Consider the following 12,458-nt stretch of genomic DNA (forward strand, 5'->3'; position numbering starts at 1 on the left):
CAATTAATGTAATCTATCACATCTACAGGCTAAAGAAGAAAAAAAAAAAACCATGATCATATCAATAGATGCAGAAGAAACATCTGACAGAATCCAACATCCATTCAAGCTAAAAATTCTCAGCAAACTAGGAATAAAGGGAACTTCCTCAAACTGATAAAGGATATCTACAAAAATTCTATGCAATACTCAGTGGTGAGAAAATAGAAGCTTTTCCCCTAAGACAGGGAAAAAAAAACCATGAATGTCCCCTCTTTCCACTCCTATTCAACATCATATTGGAAGCCCTCACTGATACATTAAGATGAGAAAGAAAAATAGAAAGTATACAGATTGGAAAGGAAGAAATAAAACTGTCTTTGTTTACAGATGACATGATTATTTATGTAGAAATGTCTCAATTAATTAACAACAAACTAAATTCCCCGAACAAACTAGTGAGTGTAAGAAGCTTGCAGGACATAAATTTAATATATGACTTTTGAGTCAATTGCTTTTCTATATACCAGGAATTAAGAATTGGGATTTATTCTAATTGAGATACAATTGACATGTAACATTACATTCATCCCAGGTGTAATATAATAATCAATATTTGTATATGTTGCAAAATGATCACCACAATAAATCTAGTTAACATCCATTACCACACAGAGGTACAAATATTTTGTGATGAGAAATTTTAAGATCTATTCCACTAACAATATTCAAGTATAAAATATAGTATTACTAACTACAGTCTCCATGCTGTACATTACACCTCCATGACTTATTTTATAAGAGGAAGTTTGTACCTTTTGACCACCTTCACCCATTTCACTCACCCCATACCACTCACCTCGGGAAACCCCCAATCTCTGCATCTTGTAGTTTGCTTTTAGGTTTTTGTTTTTGGTCTGCTTTGCTTTAGATTCCACCTACAAGTGAGATCATACAGTATTCATCTTTATCTGCCTAACCTATTTAGCATAAAGCCCTCAAGATCCATCCATGTTGGCAGAGACGGAGAAGTGGGGTAAGAGGGAGCAGTATGTCCGCAGAAGTCACCGAGGCAGCCTCTGTGGAGGAGCAGAAGGAAATAGAAGATAAAGTGGCTAGTCTAGAAAAAGCTGAAGAAGCAAAAGTAAAAGGAAAATCCCCAAATCCCCATCTGACACAAAAGCCTGGAGGTTCAAATTTCTTAAGGTGACAATTGCAGAACAGGCAAAACTATTTTGATTCTGGGAATTACAACATGGCTAAAGCAAAAATGAACAAGCAACTTCCTACTGTAGTTCTGGACAAGACAGAGGTCACTGGTGACTATAGTCCCACTCCACAGGACCTTCCTCAACAGAAACTATCCCTGTTGCTAGCAAGCCAGCTAGTGATTAAAAGAGCTAAACAAGAAGGGAGGAGTCAAGATGGCGGAGAAGTAGCAGGCTGAGACTACTTCGGGTAGCGGGAGATCAGCTAAATAGCTTATCTAAAGATTGCAAACACCTACAAATCCAACGGGAGATTGAAGAGAAGAAGAACAGCAATTCTAGAAACAGAAAATCAACCACTTTCTGCAAGGTAGGACTGGCGGAGAAGTGAATCCAAAGCGACGGGAAGATAGACCGCGGGGGGAGGGGCCGGCTCCCGGCGAGCAGCGGAGCAACGGAGCAAAATCAGGACTTTTAAAAGTCTGTTCCGCTGAGGGACATCGCTCCAGAGGCTTAACTGGGGTGAAGCCCAGGCGAGGACAGCGCGGCCTCAGGTCCCGCAGGGTCGCAGAAGGATCAGGGGTGTCTGAGTGTCACAGAGCTTACCGGTATTAGAACGGGGAAGCCGGCTGCAGAGACAGAGCCGAGGAGTGACTCTCAGCTCGGGGTTGCCTTGGAACGGTCGCAGGCTCGGTCAGCTCGGAGCGCGGCCGGAGGCCAGGGTGACGGGAGTCATTGGGCGCTGTTCTCTGGGGGCGCACTGAGGAGTGGGGCCCCGGGCTATCGGCTCCTCAGGCTGGAGACCGGGAGGCCGCCATCTTCATTCCCGTCTTCCGGAACTCTACGGAAAGCGCTCAGGGAACAAAAGCTCCCGAAAGCAAACCCAGCAAACCCGAGCGGATTACTCAGCTACTCAGCGCGGCCCCGGGTAAGGGCGGTGCAACTCCGCCTGGGGCAAAGACGCTTGAGAATCACTACAACAGGCCCCTCCCCCAGAAGATCAACGGGAAACCCAGCCAGGACCAAGTTCACCTACCCAGGAGTGCTGTTTCAATACCAAGGAGAGCGGCAGAATTCCAGAGGAGAAGAAAGCAAAGCACGGAACTCATGGCTTTCTCCCCATGATTTTTTAGCCTTGCAGTTAATTTAATTTTTTTTTCATTTTCAATTTTTTTTCTTTTTCTCTTCTTCTGCTAAATTTTTTTTAACTTTTACCGTTTTCTTTTTTTAACGTTTTTTAAAATAGTTTATCTAATATATATATATTTTTTTTCCTCTTTTTATATTTTTTCTTTATCGGCTTTCTTTTTTTAAATAGTTTCTTTTTTTTTTTTTCTTTTTGAACCCATTTTTATCCCCTTTCTCGCCCCTCACAATTTGGGATCTCTTCTGATTTGGCTAAAGCATATTTTCCTGGGGTTGTTGCCACCCTTTTAGTATTTTACTTGCTCCTTCATAAACTCTTATCTGGACAAAATGACAAGGCGGAAAAATACACAACAAAAAAAAGAACAAGAGGCAGTACCAAAGGCTAGGGACCTAATCAATACAGACATTGGTAATATGTCAGATATAGAGTTCAGAATGACGATTCTCAAGGTTCTAGCCGGGCTTGAAAAAGGCATGGAAGATATTAAAGCAACCCTCTCGGGAGATATAAAAGCCCTTTCTGGAGAAATAAAAGAACTAAAATCTAACCAAGTTGAAATCAAAAAGCTATTAATGAGGTGCAATCAAAAATGGAGGCTCTCACTGCTAGGATAAATGAGGCAGAAGAAAGAATTAGCGATATAGAAGACCAAATGACAGAGAATAAAGAAGCTGAGCAAAAGAGGGACAAACAGCTACTGGACCACGAGGGGAGAATTCGAGAGATAAGTGACACCATAAGACGAAACAACATTAGAATAATTGGGATTCCAGAAGAAGAGGAAACGGAGAGGGGAGCAGAAGGTATATTGGAGAGAATTATTGGAGAGAATTTCCCCAATATGGCAAAGGGAACAAGCATCAAAATTCAAGAGGTTCAGAGAACCCCCTCAAAATCAATAAGAATAGGTCCACACCCCGTCACCTAATAGTAAAATTGACAAGTCTTAGTGACAAAGAAAAGATCCTGAAAGCAGCCCGGGAAAAGAAGTCTGTAACGTACAATGGTAAAAATATTAGATTGGCAGCAGACTTATCCACAGAGACCTGGCAGGCCAGAAAGAGCTGGCATGATATATTCAGAGTACTAAATGAGAAAAACATGCAGCCAAGAATACTATATCCAGCTAGGCTATCATTGAAAATAGAAGGAGAGATTAAAAGCTTCCAGGACAAACAAAAACTGAAAGAATTTGCAAATACCAAACCAGCTCTACAGGAAATATTGAAAGGGGTCCTCTAAGCAAAGAGAGACCCTAAAAGTAGTAGATCAGAAAGAAACAGAGACAATATACAATAACAGTCACCTTACAGGCAATACAATGGCACTAAATTCATATCTCTCAATACTTACCCTGAATGTTAATGGGCTAAATGCCCCAATCAAAAGACACAGGGTATCAGAATGGATAAAAAAACAAAACCCATCTATATGTTGCCTACAAGAAACTCATCTTAAACCCGAAGACACCTCCAGATTTAAAGTGAGGGGGGTGGAAAAGAATTTACCATGCTAATGGACATCAGAAGAAAGCAGGAGTGGCAATCCTTATATCAGATCAATTAGATTTTAAGCCAAAGACTATAATAAGAGATGAGGAAGGACACTATATCATACTCAAAGGAACTGTCCAACAAGAAGATCTAACAATTTTAAATATCTATGCCCCTAACGTGGGAGCAGCCAACTATATAAACCAATTAATAACAAAATCAAAGAAACACATCGACAAGAAGACAATAATAGTAGGGGACTTTAACACTCCCCTCACTGAAATGGACAGATCATCCAAGCAAAAGATCAACAAGGAAATCAAGGCCTTAAATGACACACTGGACCAGATGGACATCACAGATCTATTCAGAACATTTCATCCCAAAGCAACAGAATACACATTCTTCTCTAGTGCACATGGAACATTCTCCAGAATAGATCACATTCTTGGTCCTAAATCAAGTCTCAACCGGTATCAGAAGATTGGGATCATTCCCTGCATATTTTCAGACCACAATGCTCTAAAGCTAGAACTCAATAACAAGAGGAAATTTGGAAAGAACCCAAATACATGGAGACTAAACAGCATCCTTCTAAAGAATGAATGGGTCAACCAGGAAATTAAAGAAGAATTGAAAAAATTTATGGAAACAAATGATAATGAAAACACAACAGTTCAGAATCTGTGGGACACAACAAAGGCAGTCCTGAGAGGAAAATATATAGCGGTACAAGCCTTTCTCAAGAAACAAGAACGGTCTCAGGTACACAACCTAACCCTACACCTAAAGGAGCTGGAGAAAGAACAAGAAAGAAACCCTAAACCCAGCAGGAGAAGAGAAATCATAAAGATTAGAGCAGAAATCAATGAAATAGAAACCAAAAAAACAATAGAACAAATCAACGAAACTAGGAGCTGGTTCTTTGAAAGAATTAATAAGATTGATAAACCCCTGGCCAGACTTATCAAAAAGAAAAGAGAGAGGACCCAAATAAATAAAATCATGAATGAAAGAGGAGAGATCACAACGAACACCAAAGAAATACAGACAATTATAAGAACATACTATGAGCAACTCTACGCCAACAAATTTGACAATCTGGAAGAAATGGATGCATTCCTAGAGACATATAAACTACCACAACTGAACCAGGAAGAAATAGAAAGCCTGAACAGATCCATAACCAGTAAGGAGATTGAAACAGTCATCAAAAATCTCCAAACAAACAAAGCCCAGGGCCAGACGGCTTCCCGGGGGAATTCTACCAAACATTTAAAGAAGAACTAATTCCTATTCTCCTGAAACTGTTCCAAAAAATAGCAATAGAAGGAAAACTTCCAAACTCATTTTATGAGGCCAGCATCACCTTGATCCCAAAACCAGACAAGGATCCCAACAAAAAAGAGAACTACAGACCAATATCCTTGATGAACACAGATGCAAAAATTCTCACCAAAATACTAGCCAATAGGATTCAACAGTCCATTAAAAGGATTATTCACCACGACCAAGTGGGATTTATTCCAGGGCTGCAGGGCTGGTTCAACATCCGCAAATCAATCAATGTGCTACAACACATTAATAAAAGAAAGAACAAGAACCATATGATACTCTCCATAGATGCTGAAAAAGCATTTGACAAAGTACAGCATCCCTTCCTGATCAAAACTCTTCAAAGTGTAGGGATAGACGGTACATACCTCAATATTATCAAAGCCATCTATGAAAAACCCACCGCAAATATCATTCTCAATGGAGAAAAACTGAAAGCTTTTCCGCTAAGGTCAGGAACACGGCAGGGATGTCCGTTATCACCACTGCTATTCAACATAGTACTAGAAGTCCTAGCCTCAGCAATCAGACAACAAAAGGAAATTAAAGGCATCCAAATCGGCAAAGAAGAAGTCAAACTATCACTCTTCGCAGATGATATGATACTCTATGTGGAAAACCCAAAAGACTCCACTCCAAAACTGCTAGAACTTGTACAGGAATTCAGTAAAGTGTCAGGATATAAAATCAATGCACAGAAATCAGTTGCATTTCTCTACACCAACAACAAGACAGAAGAAAGAGAAATTAAGGAGTCCATCCCATTTACAATTGCACCCAAAACTATAAGATACCTAGGAATAAACCTAACCAAAGAGACTAAGAATCTATACTCAGAAAACTATAAAGTACTCATGAAAGAAATTGAGGAAGACACAAAGAAATGGAAAAATGTTCCATGCTCCTGGATTGGAAGAATAAATATTGTGAAAATGTCTATGCTACCTAAAGCAATCTACACATTTAATGCAATTCCTATCAAAGTACCATCCATTTTTTTCAAAGAAATGGAACAAATAATCCTAAAATTTATATGGAACCAAAAAAGACCTCGAATAGCCAAAGGAATATTGAAAAAGAAAGCCAAAGTTGGTGGCATCACAATTCCGGACTTCAAGCTCTATTACAAAGCTGTCATCATCAAGACAGCATGGTACTGGCACAAAAACAGACACATAGATCAATGGAACAGAATAGAGAGCCCAGAAATAGACCCTCAACTCTATGGTCAACTCATCTTTGACAAAGCAGGAAAGAATGTCCAATGGAAAAAAGACAGCCTCTTCAATAAATGGTGTTGGGAAAATTGGACAGCCACATGCAGAAAAATGAAATTGGATCATTTCCTTACACCACACACGAAAATAGACTCAAAATGGATGAAGGACCTCAATGTGAGAAAGGAATCCATCAAAATCCTTGAGGAGAACACAGGCAGCAACCTCTTCGACCTCAGCTGCAGCAACATCTTCCTAGGAACATCACCAAAGGCAAGGGAAGCAAGGGCAAAAATGAACTATTGGGATTTTATCAAGATCAAAAGCTTTTGCACAGCAAAGGAATCAGTTAACAAAACCAAAAGACAACTGACAGAATGGGAGAAGATATTTGCAAATGACATATCAGATAAAGGGCTAGTGTCCAAAATCTATAAAGAACTTAGCAAACTCAACACCCAAAGAACAAATAATCCAATCAAGAAATGGGCAGAAGACATGAACAGACATTTCTGCAAAGAAGACATCCAGATGGCCAACAGACACATGAAAAAGTGCTCCACATCACTTGGCATCAGGGAAATACAAATCAAAACCACCATGAGATATCACCTCACACCAGTCAGAATGGCTAAAATTAACAAGTCAGGAAATGACAGATGCTGGCGAGGATGCGGAGAAAGGGGAACCCTCCTACACTGTTGGTGGGAATGCAAGCTGGTGCAACCACTCTGGAAAACAGCATGGAGGTTCCTCAAAATGTTGAAAATAGAACTACCCTATGACCCTGCAATTGCACTGCTGGGTATTTACCCTAAAGATACAAACGTAGTGATCCGAAGGGGCACGTGCACCCGAATGTTTATAGCAGCAATGTCTACAATAGCCAAACTATGGAAAGAACCTAGATGTCCATCTACAGACAAATGGATAAAGAAGATGTGGTATATATACACAATGGAATACTATGCAGCCATCAAAAGAAATGAAATCTTGCCATTTGCGACGACGTGGATGGAACTAGAGGGTATCATGCTTAGCGAAATAAGTCAATCGGAGAAAGACAACTATCATATGATCTCCCTGATATGAGGGAGAGGAGATGCAACATGGGGGGTTGAAGGGGTAGGAGAAGAGTAAATGAAACAAGATGGGATTGGGAGGGAGACAAACCATAAGTGACTCTTAATCTCACAAAACAAACTGAGGGTTGATGGGGGGAGGGGGGTTGGGAGAGGGGGGTGGGGTTATGGATATTGGGGAGGGTATGTGCTATGGTGAGTGCTGTGAAGTGTGTAAACCTGGCGATTTGCAGACCTGTACCCGTGGGGATAAAAATATATGTTTATAAAGCTGTAAAAAAAAAAAAAGAAAAAGAAAAAAGAAAGGATGAATACCCAAGTTTTGTAGCAACATGGACGGGACTGGAAGAGATGATGCTGAGTGAAATAAGTCAAGCAGAGAGAGTCAATTATCATATGGTTTCACTTATTTGTGGAGCATAACAAATAGCATGGAGGACAAGGGGAGATGGAGAGGAGAAGGGAGTTGAGGGAAATTGGAAGGGGAGGTGAACCATGAGAGACTATGGACTCTGAAAAACGATCTGAGAATTTTGAAGGGGTGGGGGGTGGGAGGTTGGGGGCGCCAGGTGGTGGGTATGGTAGAGGGCACGGATTGCAAGGAGCACTGGGTGTGGTGCAAAAATAATGAATACTGTTATGCTGAAAAAATAAAAAATTAATCAAATAATAAAAAAAGAGCTAAACAAAAGAAAGAAAGAAAGAAAGATAGAAAGAAAGAAAGAAAGAAAGAAAGAAAGAAAGAAAGAAAAATGGAGAGAGAAAGGAAGGGAGGAAGGAAAGAAAGGAGAAAGGGAAGGAAGGAAGAGAGGGATGGAAGAAGGAAGGAAGGAGGAAAGATAGAAGGAAGAGAGGAAGGAAGAAAGAGAGAGGAAGGAAGGAAGGAAGGAAGGAAGAAAGAAAGGGAAATCTATCCATGTCATTGCAAATGGCAAGCTTTTGTTCTTTTTCATGGTTACATAATATTCCATTACATATGTGTGCATGATTTCCTTTTGCAGTCACTGACTGTGATCCCAAGGCTTTCTAATCTTTGAGCAGCCCTACTTATTCTACTAAAAGTCAAGTAAACTTTTCTAGGTACAGAAAGCAGAGATTTGAACCAGATAATTTTGAAGTTTCTTTCAAATTCCATTATTCCCTAATTGTCTGCAAACGGTTTTGGAAACGTTTCTTAGCTTCTATGGTTCCTGTGCATTATCTCATTAAATCTCTACAAAGTATCAGGTGTGTGCTTTATTTTTTTTATTATTAATTTTTTATTTTTTCAGTGTAACAGTATTCATTATTTTTGCACCACACCCAGTGCTCCATGCAATCCGTGCCCTCTCCAATACCCACCACCTGGATCCCCCAACCTCCCACCCCCCACCCCTTCAAAACCCTCAGATTGTTTTTCAGAGTCCATAGTCTCCCATGGTTCACCTCCCCTTCCAATTTCCCTCAACTCCTTTCTCCTCTCCATCTCCCCTTGTTCTCTGTGCTATTTGTTATGCTCCACAAATAAGTGAAACCATATGATAATTGACTCTCTCTGCTTGATTTATTTCACTCAGCATAATCTCTTCCAGTCCCGTCCATGTTGCTACAAAACTTGGGTATTCATCCTTTCTGATGGAGGCATAATAGTGTATATGGACCACATAGTGTATATGGACCACATAGTGTATATGGACCATAGTGTATATGGACCACATATACATAGTGTATATGGACCATATACATAGTGTATATGTATATGGTCCATATACACTATGTATATGTGTATATGGACCATATACACATGTGTATAGTGTATATGGACATATACATAGTGTATATGGACCATATTGTCCATATACATATGTATATGGACATAGTGTATATGGACCACATAGTGGTCCATAGTGTATATGGACCACATCTTCCTTATCCATTCGTCTGTTGAAGGGCATCTTGGTTCTTTCCACAGTTTGGCGACCGTGGCCATTGCTGCTATAAACACTGGGGTACAGATGGCCCTTCTTTTCACTACATCTGTATCGCTGGGGTAAATACCCTGTAGTGCAATGGCAGGGTCATAGGGAAGCTCTATTTTTAATTTCTTGAGGAATCTCCACACTGTTATCCAAAGTGGCTGCACCAACTTGCATTCCCACCAACAGTGTAAAAGGGTTCCCCTTTCTCCACATCCTCTCCAACACTTGTTGTTTCCTGTCTTGCTAATTTTGGCCATTCTAACTGGTGTAAGGTGGTATCTCAATGTGGTTTTAATTTGGATCTCCCTGATGGCTAGTGATGATGAACATTTTTTCATGTGTCTGACAGCCATTTGTATGTCTTCATTGGACAAGTGTCTGTTCATATCTTCTATCCATTTTTTTTATATGATTGTCTGTTTTGTGTGTGTTGAGTTTCAGGAGTTCTTTATAGATCCTAGATATCAACCTTTTGTCTGTACTGTCATTTGCAAATATCTTCTCCCATTCCGTGGGTTGCCTCTTTGTTTTTTTGACTGTTTCCTTTGCTGTGCAGAAGCTTTTGATCTTGATGAAGTCCCAAAAGTTCATTTTCGCTTTTGTTTCCTTTGCCTTTGGAGACATATCTTGAAAGAAGTTGCTGTGGCTGATATCGAAGAGGTTACTGCCTATGTTCTCCTCTAGGATTCTGATGGATTCCTGTCTCACGTTGAGATCTTTTATCCATTTTAAGTTTATCTTTGTGTACGGTGTAAGAGAATGGTCGCGTTTCATTCTTCTGCATATAGCTGTCCAGTTTTCCCAGCACCATTTATTGAAGAGACTTTTATCCGCTGTATATTTTTTCCCTGTTTTGTCGAAGATTATTTGACCATACAGTTGAGGGTCCATATCTGGGTTCTCTACTCTGTTCCACTGGTCTATGTGTCTGTTTTTATGCCAGTACCGCTGTCTTGGTGATCACGGCTTTGTAGTAGAGCTTGAAATCAGGTAACGTGATGCCCCCAGTTTTATTTTTGTTTTTCAACATTTCCTTAGCGATTCGGGGTCTCTTCTGATTCCATACAAATTTTAGGATTATTTGTTCCAGCTCTTTGAAAAATACCGGTGGAATTTTGATTGGAATGACATTAAAAGTATAGATTGCTCTAGGCAGTTGTCTATACTGCCTAGAGGTGTGTGCTTTAAATACCTTTCTGCCTGATTTCAGATAAACTGCTATTGAAATTATAACCCTTTCATGATATGATTGTTTAGTGTTCAGTTTTTGTATTATAAAACTACAGAATATCTTAAATATGTTTTCTGATAGATCTAGGGCAGCAAATCCCTTCTGGATATTTTCCTCTGAAATTCCACTGAAAGAAATAAACAGCTGTCAGGAGTATGAAGCCTAAACCATGAGATTGCTGAGTCAGTGCTCTGGAAGTTACAATATGTCCTAGAATGCAAGTCACATGCCTTGACATTCAAGTCCTCATTTTCTTTTTTGAGGGTCAACATAAATTAACAGTGGGAGGTCGAAAAGAGGACAGGAGAATTACTGGCAAATCCAAATGCAGGTACAAGTGGCAACCAACATTCTAATTGTGCAGGCAGAGTCAAACGTACAGATGATATTCAAAATATGATTACTACTTAATTGGTGACAGAAAGCCTGTTCTTTAGGAAATGGTTCTTGTTGTCCATTATAGGTGCTGAATTATGTATTTCTTTGTTGCTTGGTCTTGTTTTCTCCTGCAAAATCCTATAAAGCAGTTGTAATGAAATACAGTATTCTACAAATAAAAAAGCAACGTATTTTATCCTTAAGCCATATTTCATTTGAACTTCTCACACCTTGAAGGAGAGTCAAAAGGCTTATTGTCGGGTATGTGCCCTCTTTAGCAAGATACTAGACTTGAAATCCAGGCTTTGTGGGTTTGGTTGATTTTTTTTTTTTTTTGTGCCATTCAAATGGCCTACACCTGACTTTCAGCTTAAACCATCTCTTAAAGTGAAGAGAGAAGAGAGTCCCACCATCTGTCTCTGCTGAGCCTTGGGGCTTTGTTCAGTCTGACAGATAAAAAGCTCTCAGAGAGGAGATGCAAAAGAAAGCCTGCCTCCTTCCCTCTGAAGGAAGGTGGTAGAAGAAGAACAAGAAGGGTCTGGCCAAATGGTCTACCTGGTGCTGGTGCTGAGCCTGCTTCATGAAGTCCTAGCAGGAAAGGATGCAGAATGCATGGGCTCTGCAAGGAGCAGTGCAGTGGGGTCCCTTGAACCAACATGAGGTGGCCCAGGCTACTTAAGAGCACTGAGCAGAGTGGTCAACCAGAGAGTTTTCCAATCCCAGCAGGGCCCTGAGCTGAGGTCCACTGGGCTGGCCCTGCATCAGTGGTGGCAGGATGAGGCTAGGCTGCAGAGGGCCCAATGGGGTTGCATGGAGGGCACCATGGGCTCTTAGAGAGGCCTCAGCCAGTGAGATGGAGGAAGAGCAGGTCCTCAGGGACCATGGTCCATGGGCATAAGTCCTGAGCTTGAAGGTCAGGCCAGCCAAGTCTGCCAGCTCAGGCCACAGCTCAGAAGCCAGCAGGGAAGAGAGCTATCAGGTAGCCAAGCGCCTGTATCACCAGGACCCAGAGGAAGACCATAGCAGACGAAGAATGCCTGGTCAGAAGGAAACGGGCAGGCTGAGCAGTACCCACAGCGCAGTTCAAAATACTGTGTGCATCTAAGGTTTACATACTGTGTGCATCTAAGTTTTACATACTATGTGCATCTAAGGTTTACACTTGATGGGTCTTTTAGTTGGGTTCTGTAGGTTTGTTTGTTTTGTTTCCCTGCGAGAAATGGGAAGTATTTAAAGAAGGCAAGAAGTTATACAAAATAAAAAGTGAATGTTCTCTGCCCTTCCAAACTATGGCCTGTACCATTACAGGTAGCTTATAGGTTTACAGGAAGGGTGCATGTGCATATGCACACGCACACACACACACACACACACGCCTATTGTAAACCAGGTACAGAACTTAACAGAAGTGAACCTCGAAGCAGAGC

General features: G+C 40.7%; 1 pseudogene; it reads left to right on the forward strand.

Annotated features, from left to right (window-relative positions):
* Positions 1-1,030: 1,030 nt before the first annotated feature.
* Positions 1,031-12,458, forward strand: part of LOC125104365 (cAMP-regulated phosphoprotein 19-like) — a 28,975-nt pseudogene continuing 17,547 nt past the window's right edge.

Source organism: Lutra lutra, chromosome 7 (genome assembly GCF_902655055.1).
Source record: "Lutra lutra chromosome 7, mLutLut1.2, whole genome shotgun sequence".
NCBI lineage: Eukaryota > Metazoa > Chordata > Mammalia > Carnivora > Mustelidae > Lutra > Lutra lutra.